The following is a 14,557-nucleotide window of genomic DNA, read 5'->3' on the forward strand; positions in this document are numbered from 1 at the left end:
TGGAGGACAGTTGTCCGGGACAGGAGAGTAAGACTGAGAAGGCCACGCCACTGTCCAGGAGGCAGTTAACCTCCTGGCCCTCAATGGTCAAGCATACCGGGGCTCTGTGAGGGTGATGGCATGGGCTGGCGCTTGCCCCGGGCACCCTCAGTCCTGCTGCTGGATCATCTGGTTAGTGGCTTCTGACTCAGAGGACCTTCGTCCCCTGGGGCAGTGGGCCTTCCAGTGATTCCCTTGACGTAAGGGGCATGGATGAGGGGGTGGCTTACTTCTACTTGGACAATCTTTTTTAAAGTGTCCTTGTAGACCACACTGGAAGCAAGCCCTATTAGCATTCGATTTGCCCAGCTTTTCTCTTTTCCAGAGCCTCCAAAGTCCGCTTGCCTGAGGGCCATGACTAAAGCGGTGGCCCTTTTTTTTTATCCCGTTTGTCCCGTTCCTCCTGATCTCTATTATAAAAAACCAACGTTGCCAAGTTCAATAGGGTTTCTAAGTTTTGCTCCAGGCCTAAGGAGGACTTTTGAAGTTTTTTTCTAATGTCTGCAGCTGACTGAGTGAAAAATTTATCCTTTAAGATTAGTTGACCTTCAATAGAGTCAGGTGACAGGGAGGTATGCTTCCTCAATGTCTCCCTTAGTCTCTCCAGAAAGGCAGAAGGATTTTCTTCCTTTCCCTGTGTTATAGTGGACATCATTGAATAATTCATAGGCTTCTTCCTAGTTTTCCTTAGTCCTTCTAGCGCGCAAGTTAGCAAATGTCTGCGGCACCAGTCTCCATGTTCTGATTCTGTGTCCCGATGAAGGTCTACAGTGGGAACTGCCTGCTGGCCTGTGGGGAATCATTCTCTTTCCTCTGTTGTCATCCTATCATTGAGCTGACTGAGATACCAGAGATCACCAAACTCTCGGGCTGCAGTTATGGCGGCACTTCTCTCATTTGGGGTTAGTGTCTGATTTAGCAGTAACATATCTCTCCATGTCGGATCAAAGGATTGTCCTAACCCTTCTAAAACATCAATATAGCCATCAGGGTTATCTGAGAATTTACCTAGGTCTATTTTAATTTGCTTTAAGTCTGAGAGAGCAAAAGGTACATGCACTCTGGCTGGGCCAAATTCTCCTCCTTCTACTGCTTGGAGGGGGCATAATCGGGGAATACTGGTACTCTTTGGTTCATTGTTTACCCCTCTGTCTATCTCCTCTTGGACCGTTTGGGTTGAAGGGGGGTCCTTATTAGTTGTGGAAGGAGTCAGGGGGACACTGGGGTAGGGAGGTAGACTCTGAGGGCTTCCTGTAGGGCATAAATCACACTTTTTACATAATTGCCAGTTGTCTCTTAATGAAAAGAAAGTTTGCACATATGGCACTTCACTCCATTTGCCTTCTTTTCTACAAAAGAGGTCTAGCTGTAAGATGCGGTTATAATTTATACTTCCGTTAGGAGGCCAGGTTTCTCCCCATTGAAGAGGATATTGTGGCCAGGCAGTACTGCAGAAGAATATAAGTAGTTTCTTTCTTAGCATCTGAGGGTCAAATTGGTCCCAATTCTCCAGAATACATCTTAGGGGTGTTTTTGCCTTAGGGGGAATGTTTCCCATCTGAAAAAAGAACATAGGGATGCCAGCACCCCTAGTCATTTTCTGATGAGCATTAGTCCTAGAGCGTCCTCTATGGTCCTAATGTTTATTCCTTTCCAGGGTGCGTAACCACCCATGGACCTCTGCTTATCAGATTAGTTACGCTTACCGATGTAGCAGTCCTGCACCCCTTTTTCTGTCTTTCTTGACCACAAAGAAACAGGTCCGGGCTGCTGGATTCTAGTGGTCCTTTACCAGCGTGCCCAACATTGCATTTGTGCTCAGGGGTGAGTCCTAGAGCTGGGCTGGGTTCCTGAGTATTTCATAACAACCCAGCTGCCCCATCAAGATTCATTCCCATAAACAACCGTTCTTATGCAAATTTGTTTCAGAGAGGGTGTGGGTAACCTTTTGAGTCAGGATTGAAATAGTCTTTTTTGATTCTGTAAGTACTTTAAGGCTTGGCTAAGTGCAAACAGCTCCCACGTTTGAGGAGACCAATTATTAGGCAATTTTTCTAACTCTGCTTCCACAAGAGTCTCCCTATCAATTACTGAATACCCGTTGTGGTTTTTTCCTCAGTCACCTGGGAGGAACCATCTATCGGTCAGGGCCAGGTGTGGTGGCTCACATCTGTAATCCTAGCACTTTGGGAGGCCAAGACAGGAGGATCGCTTGAGCCCAGGAGTTTGCGACCAGCCTGGGCAACACAGTGAGATCCTGTCTATACAAAAAGTAAAGAAAAATTAACGAGGTATGGTGGCACACACCTGTACCCTCAACTAATTGTGGGGGTGAGGTGGGTGGATTGCTTGGGCCTGGAAAGTTGAAGTTGCAGTGAGCGCCATAATTGTACCACTGCACTCCAGCCTGGGTGACAGAGCGAGACCCTGTGTCCTGTCCTGAAGGGAGTTCCTCCTAGGTCTGGTCGGACCTTTGTATGGTAATTAAGATTTAAATCCCCTGTTAGGAAATCTGCTGGGTTAAGGGAATTATCAGTGGTTGGTGTTAAATTACCTTTTTCTAACAGAATAGCCCCATACTTTAAGATTTTTGAGTTAGTAAGCTTCCTGTTTGCTTTTTTGACTTACGATAGTTCTGAACTGGTGAGGTGTGCTCACAATGAGGTTTCCTCTAAAGGCTAATTTTCTACTTTCTTCTGTTAGCAAAGCAGTTGCTGCTACAGATTGAATGCATTTGGGCCACCCGTGGGTTCCTGGGTTAAGGATTTTTGATAGGAAGGCTACTGGTTGTCAGTGGCCTCAGTGCTTTCAGCTACGCCCTTATTTACACCGACAACAAAGTGGTATTGGAATGTTATAGGATCACGGAGAAGACCTTCAATTATCAATTATAGGTTTTAAATTTACCCTGGCTTTTAAAGGAATAGGGCACACTGGTTTTTGTTTGTTTGTTTACTATTTCTATCTTTTTCTTTTTCTCTTTGACTCCCTCTTTATCTCTCTCTCCTCCATCTCTCCTCTGTCTCTCTCTCCTCCATCTCTCTCTCTCTACCTCTCTCTCTCTCCTCCATCTCTCTCTCTCTACCTCTCTCTCTCTCCTCCATCTCTCTCTCTCTACCTCTCTCTCTCTCCTCCATCTCTCTCTCTCTCTTCCATCTCTCTCTCTCTCTTCCATCTCTCTCTCCTCTGTCACTCTCTCTCTTCTCTTAGCCATTACAAACTTGGGGCCCTGGCAAGGATGGTGGGGAACGGGTCCCACATAACTGCCCATGTCGAGAGCTGTATACCTAAATCAGGAGGGACACCAGGGATAAGACTCCCTGGGTTTATGTCTAGATGCCTCAGGACGCAGCGTAGAGCTTCCTTAGATGCCTTTGGAGATACAGCTTGCTAGAGGAAATGAAAGTCTGAACCATTAGTACCTAGGAGGCAGGGATCAGAGGAAGCAGATTCAGAGGTAAGGAGAATTTTGGGGCTACACTTTCAAGAAAGTCGTGGTCGGGACCCAGGAGGTATGGGTCAGAAGGAACGGTAGGGGCACACGCATGGGCGACTGTAGAGACTTCTGGCTGTGCCATGATCTCAACTGGCTAATGTCAGGAGTTCGGGATGACAGCTTTCTGCCTCTAGTCGGCCCTTGGTTTCTCCAAGAAAATTGAAAGTGGAAGCTGGCTCCAGACAGACGAACCGGACGACAGGTGCCCAGTATTTTCCTCCAATTCTAAGGAAGAATAGGACAGAATAGCAAGTGAAAGTGGTCTAATATTACTCACCGCTTTGGAAGTCCCTTCGTGGTCACCAAATGTTACCTGGGGTCCTTGCTCCCAGAGCTCCCAAGATGGCGGCGGGCTGCTTCCAAGATGGTGGCAAGCCTCGTGTTCTCTGATCTGGGGTTCTTGGCCTCACGGATTCCAAGGAATGGAATCTTGGGCCATGCGGTGAGTGTTATAGCTCTATTAGAAGCCATGGGTTATGGAAGAGAACCATGGAACCCAGTGACTAGTGTTCAGCTCGATTAGGATGAACCCGGGCACTTAGCCATGCAGGAACAATGGCAAGCCTTTAGCCCAATCGGGAGCAGCAATGGGTGCCTCACTGGATCAGGAGCACAGCAGACACCCTACCGGATCTGGAGAGATGGAAGTCAGCAGCGAGTCTGCGATGGCGGCAAACAGCAGTGGTAGACGGCGAGCAAAAGCTCAGCTTGAGCTGTAACAAACACGGACCAGAACAGTGCAGTTGCAAGATTTAATAGAGTGAAAACAGAGCTCTCATACAAAGGGAGGGGACCCAAAGGCAGTTGCCTGGAAATAGATTTTAAATATGAGGTCTGTGGGTGAATAGTGCAATATTGAACAAAGGAATTTTTTTTTTCAGATATAAGAGGTTTATTAAGGAAAGGCTCACAGACACACCCATAAATAATGGGAGGAGGATGGGGAAAGGGATGAAGCCCAGCAAGAGTGTGATTTCATGTAAGTCCCAGCATTGGCCTGACTGCCAGGGGAGGGACCTATGGAGTATAAATTATGCCTCAGAGTGTGTGCCTCCTTGTGAAGGGAGCTGGGCTTTTGACTCCTAACCCTGTCAGTCCATGGCCTCAGCCAAGGGGAGTGGGAGGTGGAGTGGCCACAGGCACATAAAACCCCCAGACCCTGCTGCTTTCTATACGGACTGACTGGCTCCAACACCAGGTCACAGGTGCCAGCCTTTAACCACAAATCACTTAGTTAAGATTGAACACGGTGAGCTGGCAAGAGACCCTAGGGGATCTGGGTGGCTGCCAACAGTACTGGTCACAACCTATACCTCCAATACTCCCTGCTCACCGCCAGGCACCAGTTTTGGGTCTTTTGTTGCATTCTGCCATAAGAGAAAATTAATATCTTTTGAAAGTTCTGGGTTGGTTTTTCATCATCTACAGATGTACTTCCTTCCTCCAGTGAGTAGAAGTGGATGTCCCTCTGCAAGACTGAGCAGCCATCGCAGTTAAAGATGACCTGGGACATTTGAAAACTATAGAGGGCATACTTTTGGCTCTCCTGGACTCTTAGTTGAGGGATTTTCTGAGACAGGCACGGGCAGACAGATGCAGAGAATGGATTCCCAGAGGCTAGCTTTGGATACCCAAACATTTCATAGAATTTATCCAGAGATTTCTGAAGTCCATTATCCTCTTCTTCGGTCTCTGATTGGCCTTACACAAAAAGGTGAAATCAAAAGTTCTCAGTGGTCCCAGAGTCATTTTGTTTAGTATTTAGGCTCCTGGTGTCTGGATCCACATCAGAAAAGCAAGGAAAAGAATGGAATTTCACAGAACTAAAAGCCTTGCTGTTGGCCTCTTGGCTGCATCTCTGCAGGACATAATCCTTCACATACAGGCTTATGGCAGGTCCAAAGTACTGCTCTCCTCTGACAGGCTGCCGGGGGGTGGCTTCCTGGCAGCCACACTCCGCCCTGCAACAGCAAAAGCCCAGAACTTGGAAATGGAGGTGCACCATCTTTGTAAACCAAGGAAATTTTTAAACTGTGACTTAATATTCCTGGGACTTGTCTCCCTACCTTATGCCTGGCAATCCATTATCCCTACAGACCAAAATAAGCTTTCTAAAATGAAAATGTGATTACTTGACATATATTAGTTAACAATATTCATGTTGCAAGGCATAGAAAGCCTAAGTCATATGGTTTTGAGTCTAATAAATGGCAATTTTCTGTCTCAACTGGAGATTTAGGAGTAGAAGAGTTTCAGTTACAGCTTGATACAGGAATCTGTTTATAATCTTTCACCAAGCTCCATTTCACCGTTCTGTCTTCTCCATGTGTCAGTGTTACCTTAAGATTACCCCTCTAGTGATAGCAACATGGCTGCAGCAGTTTCTAAGCATCACATAGTTACTCTAGCAAACACAGCAAAAGAGGACACTTTCTCAGAAGCTCCAGCAAATGGCATACTGTGTCTTATTGACCCATCCCTGAACTAATCACTGTGGCCAATGGGATTAGGTTTGCTAAACGTCTTAAGCCAATTTGAGGTCAATTCCATACAAACTACATTGGTTGGAAGAAGGGTCAGAATAAAGATGGGAGGAAATAGGTGAGCAAACATCTTAAGTCAGCAGTCACCAGCCTTTTTGGCACCAGGGACCGGTTTTATGGAAAACAATTTTTCCATGGATGGAGGGGGATGGTTTTGGGATGAAACTGTTCTACCTCAGAACATCAGGCATTAGTTAGATTCTCATAAGGAGCATGTAACCCAGATCCTTCGCATGCACAGTTCATAATAGGGATCATGAGACTCTAATGCCACCACTGATCTGAAAGGAGGCAGAGCTCAGGCAATAATGCTTGCTCACCCACCGCTCACCTCCTGCTGTGCAGCCCAGTTCCTAACAGGTCACCAACTGGTACAAGTCTGCCACCTGGAGGTCGGGAATCCCTGTCTGAAGTGATTTAAAACCCTTCAGTAATCTCTATTGCTCTTCATATAAAGGCTGCTCTTTCCTCATCAGGGCCTATACTACCCTGCATGGTATTGTCTCTGTCACCCCTTTGGGCTCATCTTTCTCAGTCATTCTTTCCTGGTGTTCAAGCATGCTTTTTTTTTTTTTTTTTTTTTTTTAGAGAGAGAGGGGGCCTCATTCTGTCACTCAGGCTACAGTGCAGTGGTGCAGTGGTGCAATTATAGCTCACTGCAGTCTTGACCTCCTGAGTTCAAGCAATCTTCCCACTTCAGCCTCCCAAAGTATTAGGATTACAGGCATGAGCCACCATGCCCAGCCCTCAGTCATGCTTAATTTAGGTGCTGTGATGGTTAATTTTTTCTGTCAACTTGGCTAGGCCACAGTGTGTAACTGTGTGATAAAATGTTATTCTGGATGTTTACGGGGGGACGTTTTTTGATGAGATTAATATTTAAATCAGTAGATTTTGAGTAAGGCAGCTTGCCCTTCATAATTTAGATAGGCCTCACCCAGTGAGTTGAAGGTCTAAATAGAACAAAAGGCTGACTTCCCCTGAGTTAAAGAGAATCTATCAGCAGATGGCCTTCAGACTTGAACTACAATGTTGGCTCTTCTTGAGTCTCCAGCCTGACAGCCCACTCTGCAGATTTTAGACTTGCTTGTCTCCATAATTGGGTGAGCCAGTTCCTTAAAATAAGCCTTTTTCTATACATCTACACATCCTAGTGGTTCTATTTCTCTGGAGAACCCTGACTAATACAGGTACATGAGCAAAAATGAAGTTAAGTTGTCTATAAATTCTTGAAGTTAGGTAAGAAATCATTCTACAACATCATACTACACAATAATAAGACATATAGACTTCACACTGTAAGCAATGATGAACCTTTGAAGATCTTTTATGGAATAGAGAGTATATGATAAAAACTATGGTTTGGCTATTGAAAAACCAATAATATCTACCTTCTTCTTTGACTACTTATACTATTAAGGCTAAAAAAACCAAAGTACCTAATTTCTCCAGTTCCTTTGCAACTAGTCAAAAGTGCTCAAGGAGGGCTTCCCTTTATGGAAAAAGGCAAAGTCTTCTTGAGACTTTTTAATCCTTTTTGTCCTTTTCACCCTCTACCTTCTTCCTGCCTAGAATGTAGAACCGAGGCCTGGAGGTGAAGCAGCCATCTTCCATTCATGCCACAGCTAGCATGAGGGTGAATGTCTGTCTATATAATAAGGATGGCAGAGCAGAAAGATGAAAAGAGACTGGAACTCTGGAAGCAGTTTGAAGCCACTGTACCTACCCCTACCTTGTAATGGATGAGACAAATAAACCCCTATTTGTTTAAGCCACTGTAGTACAGTTTTCTGTTATTTACAGATGAATGCATTACTGATATAGATTACATGGTACAAAGATCAAATTTCTCTTCTAGAAGATATGTTGACCTCAGGAAAAGTCCTGCAATGCCCAGACAGAAGCCAGTCAGAAGGCTCCAGGACCCCAGGAAAAAGACAGTGAGGCCTTGAAGGATTTAGTATGAGAAAAAGGTAAATTATCACAAATTTTTGTCGTTTGTAAATTTTTTCCATAATTCTTATGATGAAAATAATTATATAACCACACACTTACCAAATATTAAATTAAAAATTATTTCCAGATAAAACAAGTCTACTTGGTCTCAGTTGGATAAACTCAAGAGTAAAACAACAAAACAAAAACCTCAACCATGTTACTGACACATGAGAATTTCATTTTATTGCTGCTCTGGGAATACATCTAATTACTCAATAATGCCAATTAAATAGGAAGTTCACCTGCTGACAAACAGCTATCTTGGGATATATCAGAATAAACCATAGAAATAATTGGATTTTCTAATCAATATTAACTTCATCATATTATACACTTGCTAGTTTCCTTCATATTTAGCAACGACATTTGTTTCTTATGTTTAGCCTTTCATTTGTGACAACAATCTCATAGTTAAGGAAATAAAGGCTGAGAGCAGTGGCTCATGCCTATAATCCCAACACTTTGGGAGGCCGAAGCGGATGGATCACCTGCGTCCGGGAGTTCCAGACCAGCCTGGGCAACATGGCGAAAGCCTGTCTCTACAAAAATACAAAAGTTAGCCAGGCATAGTGTTGCACACCTGTAGTCCCAGCTACTTGAGAGACTGAGGTGGTAGGATCACCTGAGCCCAGAGAGGTCGAGGCTGTAGTGAGCCATGATCGTGCCACTGCACTCCAGCCTGGGTGACAAAGTGACACCCTGTCTCTCAAAACCAAAAGAAGAGAAAATATTTTTTTTTTTGACCATGAGAACAGTTATCCCGTCTGAAGTATTTTTTTTTATAAACTCTAATTATCCATTAATAGTATAAACATCCAGAAGGGGTAAAGATGGCTGACTAGCTGCAAGCAGTATAAACTTCCTCCACAGAGAGGAACCAGAACAGCAAGTAGATGCATTACAAACAGACCATCTAGGAGAGAATGCTAGGATTCACCAAAGAAGAGACAGGAAACACCAGAAGTAAGGAGAGGCTTTGAGGCAGCTTGCCCAGCTGGGGACTGACTGAGAATCGAAAGAGGCTCCTGGACATGGGAAAACAGTAAAAGAGAAATTCCCAGGGCTCCGAAATGGGTTTTTACAATCTTGGCTATGGGAGAAACTCTTGACCCAGTAGGGCCTTGGGCCTGATATATGAAGCTGCTTAAAAATTGCATGGAGACATTGTTCCAGAAAGGAAACCCACACAGAATCCCACAGGCATCCACGCCTAGAGCTGCCTCAGCTAGGTGCCATTTTGAGAGCTTAGATACTGGATCTACAGACACTGCTGCTGCCACTACACTGATCCAGGGAAGGAGATGGAGGGACTAGGTGCTCCCACACACGCCTACGAGGGTCCCTACCTCCCTGCTGCAGGCTGCTCAGACTGAGACAAGAGCAAGCCACACTCCCCACAGCTTCTTGCCTATGCTGCTCAACTGAGAGGTGCCCCATCCTCTCTGGTCCCAGGCCCAAGATGCCATTTTCAGAGTTTAACACCAGGTTGTGCCCTCCACTTGGGCTGAGTTCAGGCCAATGGGACTGTAGCCACCACCCAGACAAGTAGAATCAGGGAAACCAAGCTCACCCATACATATCTAGGACAATACCCACTGCACTGCAATGGGCTCCTGTGAGACAAGACCTCAATCCCCGTAGCTTTTTGCCTACATTGCCTGCCTGGAAGGGACCTCACCCTTCCTGGTCACAGGCCCAAGGCACCATTTTGAGAGTTTCTTGCAGAGCCACACCTTGCTCTTGGGCTGAGTTTGAGTTGACATGGTAGCAGTTGTCACCTGGCCAGGGAGAGCCAGAGAAACCAGGCTCTTCTATGCACACCTAGGAAAATACCTTCCTCCCTGCTATGGGATGCTGTGAGATGTAGACTCAAGCAGACCGCACTCCTCACAGCTTCTTGCAATGCTGCTCACCTGATAGGGGCCCCACCTTCTCTGATCACAAGCCCACAGCTGGCACCATTTTGAGAGTTTAACACTGGGCTGTACTCTACCCTTGGGGTGAGTTCAAGGTAATGAAGCTGCAGCTGCTACTGAGCCATGGGAGAGACAGGAGAGATCGAGCTCTCCTATGCACATTTAGGACAATACCCACCACCCTGCTACAGGCAGCTGAAGGGCTGGGAACTTGCCTGCTCAACCCATTGCAGCTTTCTGCAACACCAGTGTGGACTGATTGGCTCCCAGTGGATTGTTCCACCACTGCAACCACCATCACCCACATCAAACCAGCTGACCAGGCACCTAAGAACCCATCTACACACCAGGCCCACTGCTCCCACTACTCGCTGCTAAACAAGCCACCTGGAAGTCCAAGAATCAGGACCCACCAACAGCAAGAGCCAGTATAAGCTGCTCTGGGGCCTAAAAACAGGCACGCTTACCCCATAGCTGCCACCATTAAGTCCTGAAGGCTGGTTCAGTTGGTGTCCAAGTCCTCAGTTAAACTTCACTACAACCTAAACTAATAGCTGTATCCTATGTCACTGAGGAAATCACAGATACCATTGACCCTGTGTACTGCCTAAAAAGTCACACAAAAATCACATTAGTGCAGGCACCCAAAATCAAAGCCAAAGCATTTTACTTAATCAACAACATGTATATATTTTCAGGAAATAATTATCTCCTGCAAAAATAATTTCAAAAAAATGGAACAAGCAACTGCTACATTACATGTACAGGTATCAATGGAAGGACACAGGAAGCATAAAAAAGCAGGGAACTATGTCATCACCAAAGGACCACAACAATTGTCCACCAGCAGATCTCAATCAAAAAGAATTCCTTGAAATACCAGATAAGGAATTGAAAATACTGATTTTAAAGAACTTCAATGAGATGCAAGAGAAACCTGAAAACCTATACAAAGAAATCTGAAAATCAATTCAGAATATGAATGAGAAATTTACCAAGGAGATAGATATCCTTTAAAGAAAAAAAGTAGAGTGCCAGGCATAGTGACTCATGCCCGTAATCCTAGTTCTTCAGGAGACAGAGATGGATGAATCACTTGAGCCCAGGAGTTCAAGACCAGCCTGGGCAACATGACAAAACCATGTCCCTATAAAAAATACAAAACTTAGCTGCGCATGGTGGTGTGTGCCTGTAGTCCCAGCTACTCAGGACACTGAGGTGAGAGAATCACCTGAGCTTCGGGAGTCAAGATCACACCACTGCACTCCAGCCTGGGCATTGGAGTGAGACCTTGTCTCAAATTAAAAGAAAAAATAACACATAAATACTGGAACTAAAAAATTCATTGAAGGAAATAGAAAATACATTCAAAAGCTTCAATGATAGACTAGACCAAGTAAAAGAAAGGATCTCAGAACTTGGCTGCAGTGAGCTAGGATCACCCCACTGCACTCCAGCCTGAGCAACAAGGTAAGACCCTGTCCCAAAAAAAGAAAAAAAAAAGTAACAGGAAAAAAGTATAAGAAAGAATGAATAAAGCCTTTAAGACATCTGGGACTACATAAGGAGACTGAACTTATGAATTATCAGTATTCTCAAGGAGGAAGAGAGATCTAAAAGTTTAGAGAACCTGTTTAAGGAAATAATTGATGAAAACTTCCCAAGTCTATTAAGAGAATTAGATATCCAGATATAGGAGGGCCAGTGAATGCCCAGCAAATACATTGTAAAAAGAATTTCACCATGGCATATTATATTCAGAATGTCTAAAGTGAAAGTGAAAGAAAGAGTTTTAAAATTAGCATGAGAAAAGTGCCTAGTCATCTATAAAGGAAATCAGTGGACTTTTCAGCAGAAATCTTATAAGCCTGAAGAGGATGGGACAGCATTTTCAAAATGCTGAAAGAAAAAGACTATCAGCCAATAATTTTTTATCCTGCAAGAATATGCTTCATAAATGAAGGAGAAATAAAGTCTCAGGAGAAAAAGCAGGCAAAAAAAAAAAAGAAGAAATAAAGAAATAAAGTATTTTTCAGATAAGCAAATTCTGAGGGATTTTGTTACCACTACACCAACCCTACTGAAAATGCTCAAAGGGATCTTAAGCATGGAAACAAAAGGTTGATATTTACTATCATGAAAATACATTGAAAGATCAAACTCACAGTTCTTATAAAACAATCACATAAAGGAGGAAGGAAAAGGAATGAAATGGCAACAAAAAAGAATTTCATCAAACCACAAAGACAAAAAAATAGAGAAAAAGAAAAAACAACAAAGCATTTATAAAAGAACTTGAAAACAGTTAACAATATGACAGGAGCAAAGCCTCACATGTCAATATTAATCTTGGATGTAAATGAATTAAATGTTACACTTAAAAGATACAGGTTGGCAGAAAGGATTTTAAAAATATGATCCAACTATATGCTCCCTACAAGAAACTCAGTTACCCATAAAGATACATATAGATTGAAAGTAAAGGAGTGGAAAAACACACTCTACACAAATAGAAACCAAAAGCAAACAGGAGTAGCTATACTTATATCAGTCAAAACAGGCATTAAATAAAAACCAGTAAAAAATGCAAAGAAGGTCATTATATAATGATAAAGGGGTTAATTCAGCAAGAGGATATAACAATCCTTTGTATATTTGCATCCAATATCAGAGCACCCAAATTCACAAAACAAATATTACTAGACCTAAAGAAAGAGATAGACAGTAATACAATAATAGTGAAATACTCTAACACCCCACTCAAAGCACTAGACAGATCATTGAGACAGAAAATTAAAAAAGAAACATTGGGTTTAAATTGGACTTTAGACCAAATGGACTTAATAGACATTTACAGAACATTCTACCCAACAACTATAGAATACACAGTATTTTATCAGCACAGGGAACATTCTCTAAGATAGACCACAAAACAAATCTCAACAAATTTTAAAAACTCAAAAGCATATCAAGTATCTTCTCAGACCACAGGGAATAAAGCTAGGAATCAATACCAAGAGGAACTTCAGAAACCATACAAATACATGGAAATTAGACAGCATATTCCTGAAGGATCACTACGTTAACAAAGAATTGAAGGTAGAAATTAATTTTTTTAATGAGTGAAAATAAAAGTACAACATACCAAAACCTGTGTGATACAGAAAAAGTAGTGCTGAGGGAAGTTTATAGTATTAAATGCCAACATCGAAAAAGTAGAAAGATCATAAATTAACAACCTAACGTCACATCTCAAGGACTAGAAAAACAAGAACAAACCAAACCCAAAGTTAGCAGAAGAGAAGAAATAACAAAGATCAGAGCAGAACTAAATGAAAGAGAGACAACAGAAAATCAACAAAATGAAAAGTTGGTTCTTTGAAAAGATAAACAAACTGATAAATCATTAGTAGACTATCCAAGAAAAGAAGAGAGAAGATCCAAATAAACATAATCAGAAATGAGAAAGGAGACATGAAAACTGAAACCAAAGAAACACGAAAGATCATCAGAGACTATTTTGGACAACCATATGCTCACAAACTAGAAAACAGAGAAGAAATGGATAAATTCCTGAAAACACACAACCTCCTAAGACTGAACCAAGAAGAAATAGAACTCTTGAACAGGTCAATAATGAGTAGTGGATTGAGTAAGTAATTTAACATCTCCTCATTTAAAAAAAAAAAAAAAAAAGTCCAGGTCCAGATGGATTTCCAGCCAAATTCTACCAAACATACAAAGAACTAACATCAATCCTCCTGAAACTATTCCTGAAAAATTAAGGATAAGGTAATTCTCCCTAGCTCATTCTACAAGACCAGTATTACCCTGATACCAAAACCAGACAAGGACATAAAAAAAGAAAATGACAGATCAATATTCCTGATGACACAAAAAGCCTCAGCAAATCCTCAACAAAATACTAGCAAATCAAATCCAACGGCACATGAAAAAGATAGTACACCATGATCAGGTGGGATTTTTTCCCAGGGATTCAAGAATGGCTAAACATATGTAAACCAATAAAGATGATATATAACATAAACAGAATTATGGACAAAAACCATATAATTATCTGAATAGATGCAGAAAAAGCATTCAATGAAATTCAACACCCCCTTCATAATAAAAAATAAACTAGGCATAGAAGGTACATACTTTAACATAATAAAGGCCATATACAACAAACCCACCGCCAACATCATACTTAATATGGAAAAGTTGAAAGAATTCCCTCTCACAACTGCAACAAGACAAGGATGCCCACTTTCAGCAATTTTATTCAACATAGTAGTACTGGAAGTCCTTGCTAGAGCAATCAGACAAAAGGAAAAAAAGTAAAAGGCATCCAAAATGGGAATGAGGAAGTCGAATTATTCCTGTTTGCCGATAATATGACTGTACATCTAGAAAACCCTAAAGAGTCCACCAAAAAACTCTTACATTTGATAAATGAATTCAGTAAAGTTTCAGGCTACAAAATTTACATACAGATACAGTAGCATTTCTACACACCAATAACAATCTAGCCAAGGACTACATCAGGAAGGTAATCCTATTTA

The 14,557-nt window shown here is 42.5% G+C and overlaps 1 protein-coding gene and 2 pseudogenes across 3 annotated transcripts in view; 1 reads left to right on the plus strand and 2 right to left on the minus strand.

Annotated features, from left to right (window-relative positions):
- KYAT3 (kynurenine aminotransferase 3) overlaps nucleotides 1-8,167 on the plus strand; it is a 77,981-nt gene extending 69,814 nt beyond the window's left edge. For 2 of the 3 annotated variants that reach the window (XR_004664694.3, XR_008626368.2), the window contains exon 15: nucleotides 7,651-7,849. The gene's annotated coding sequence lies outside the window, so the exon portion shown is untranslated. Of the gene's footprint in view, nucleotides 1-7,650; nucleotides 7,850-7,936 lie in introns of those variants that run through there. The other variant, XR_004664695.3, reaches the window with a different exon arrangement.
- On the minus strand, nucleotides 329-2,286 carry LOC117974618 (uncharacterized; annotated as a pseudogene).
- LOC100982256 (shieldin complex subunit 1-like) lies at nucleotides 4,271-9,513 on the minus strand (annotated as a pseudogene).
- Between the last annotated feature and the right edge of the window lie 5,044 nt (nucleotides 9,514-14,557).

Source organism: Pan paniscus, chromosome 1, assembly GCF_029289425.2.
Source record: "Pan paniscus chromosome 1, NHGRI_mPanPan1-v2.0_pri, whole genome shotgun sequence".
Taxonomy (NCBI): Eukaryota; Metazoa; Chordata; class Mammalia; order Primates; family Hominidae; genus Pan; species Pan paniscus.